This window comes from Echinops telfairi, unplaced genomic scaffold (genome assembly GCF_000313985.2).
Source record: "Echinops telfairi isolate 266 unplaced genomic scaffold, ASM31398v2 ScPeMD7_5868;HRSCAF=6743_0, whole genome shotgun sequence".
Taxonomy (NCBI): Eukaryota; Metazoa; Chordata; class Mammalia; order Afrosoricida; family Tenrecidae; genus Echinops; species Echinops telfairi.
In genome coordinates this window covers 2,385,034-2,387,142 of record NW_022109767.1, presented here as the reverse complement: position 1 = coordinate 2,387,142, position 2,109 = coordinate 2,385,034, and the positions used below count along the sequence as shown (strand labels likewise).

General features: G+C 47.7%; 1 protein-coding gene across 2 annotated transcripts in view; it reads right to left on the bottom strand.

The window, feature by feature from the left end:
- RIPOR2 (RHO family interacting cell polarization regulator 2) overlaps positions 1-2,109 on the bottom strand; it is a 310,774-nt gene that overhangs the window by 134,469 nt on the left and 174,196 nt on the right. The window lies entirely within an intron of this gene.

Below are 2,109 nucleotides of genomic sequence, written 5' to 3'. Positions count from 1 at the left end.
GCACTGTGGCTCCCGAGTGCCTTCCGACCTGGAGCTTCATCGGCCAGCACGCTCTCAGGTGGGGCCCATAAGGTTTTCAGCAGCCTACTTTCCGGGCTTTTCTTACAAGTCTGTGTTTTTCTGGAAGCTCTGCTGAGACCTGCTCACCACGGGCAGCCCTGCTGGTAGTTGAAACACTGGTGGCAGAGCTTCCAGCTCATAGCAGCACACAAGCCACCGTAGCACGACAAACTGGTCGACAGGCAGGTAGTGGTTAGAGAGAAATAGACTTCTCGCTTTTCTAACTTCCCACCATGTTCCTAGCTTGGGAACTGAATGGGTGTAAATGATATTGGAACTTTATAGCAGACTGGAAGAGATGAGGAGCGATAAGAGGGAGTAAATGGGCAAGGCTGTATCGTCGTAAGTGACATGGCCCCCCTTAAGTCTATACAACCAAACCAAACTCCCTCCCGTCAAATTGATTTTTATTTATAGCAACCCTATAAGGACAGAGAAGAATCATTCCCTAGGGTTTCTGAGACTATGAATCTTTATGGGAGCAGACGGCCGGCCTCTTCTTTCTCAAGAAGAACAGCTGGTGGGATTGAACTGCCAACCTTGCAACGAACAGCCCAATTCTTAGGTCACGATGCCACCAGGGCTCCTTTTTAAGCCTATGATACCACTACTAGCCCACACCCCACCCCCTTTTCCAACCTGTCTTTATTTGGAAATAAAGAAGCTGGTGTTTTGAGAGGTTGAATTGTGGAATTGGCTACCGTTAAAGAGACCATTATATCTGGCACCACACCAGTTCCACTCCCCAGCTCTGACTTCCTCTTTGGGGTTAGGGCTGTATCTTGTGGAGCTGGTGTATAAATGTGGGTTGTATCCAGAGCTAGAGACCAGAGGATCAAGAGGGACACGGAATACTTTTCTAAGCTGGTGTTTTTAAGTTTCCCTTGAAGTTGCCCCATTCACCATCCTGAATTCAGAGTTAAAGCTGCACCCCTCCTTGAGGTAGCCCTGTGGGAAGGGAGTACAGGCCTGGGTTCTGGTTAGATTGGAAGTGTCTGGCAATGGGCTGTGGCTTTGTAAACCCTCACGTGCCTACCTTAGTGCTTTCCTAGAGCCCAAGAAAATGGGAGAAGGAGCAAGTAGTAGAGGTCTAACCAGACAAGTTAAGTGATTAGCTCAAGGTCATAAGGTCACACCAGATAAAGAACCAACAGCACAACCCAGGTCTCTGGGTGGTTAGTCCAAAGTTCTTCACACAACTTTGCAAATCCCCACCCTTGCCGTAGTGGCAACAGCCTTCACCCAGGGTGGTCAGGTTCTTGTTTCGTGGATAGAAGAATTCTGCTTAGGCCGCTGGTCATCGTCTTTTGCTTTGAATGTTCTTAGCTACGTTTAGGTACCTTTTCCTGCCTTCCACCACTTGTCTGTCTGTTTGTCATTCTGTGGTGGCTTGTGTGCTGCTTGGATGCTGGAAGCAATGCCACCAGTGTTTCAAATACCCGCAGGACCACTCATGACAGACCAGTTTTAGCAGAGCTCCTAGACTAAGGTAGACAAGGAAGAAAGACCTGGTGTTCTTCTGTAATTTAGCGCAGGAAAAACCTATAGATAACAGCATAATATTGTCTAAAGAGAGCACCGGACTGGGCAATATTTCATTCTGTCATACTCAGGGCTCACCATGGGTTGGGACGGACCTGCAGCAAGTACAACAACTGCCTAAGCCGAATTTTTCTGTCCACAAAACTTTACTGAGCCCTGTAGCCTCATGTAGGGGAAGAGAGAAGGCCACGATTTGTCAGACATTGGGACTTGTGTTTTTATAGAAAATGCTCCTGGTGGCTATTTCACCCCGATAGAAAGGAAGTGTTTCCTTCCAAATAAGAAACAGCTGAACCTAAGTTGGTTTGTCTTTAGGGTTTTTTTCTCATCCCTTTTAATTGAAAGTACCCCTAAGTACGAGCAGTAACTATTGTTTAAACAAATGTGAGTGGTGCACGCAGGTGCCTGGCCCTCTGCAGTGGGCAGGAGACACAGAGACACACATGCTAGCTGTGGAACCCACTCTGTGAAGTCCAGGGGCGAGGACAGCCATAAATAAGTCAGATG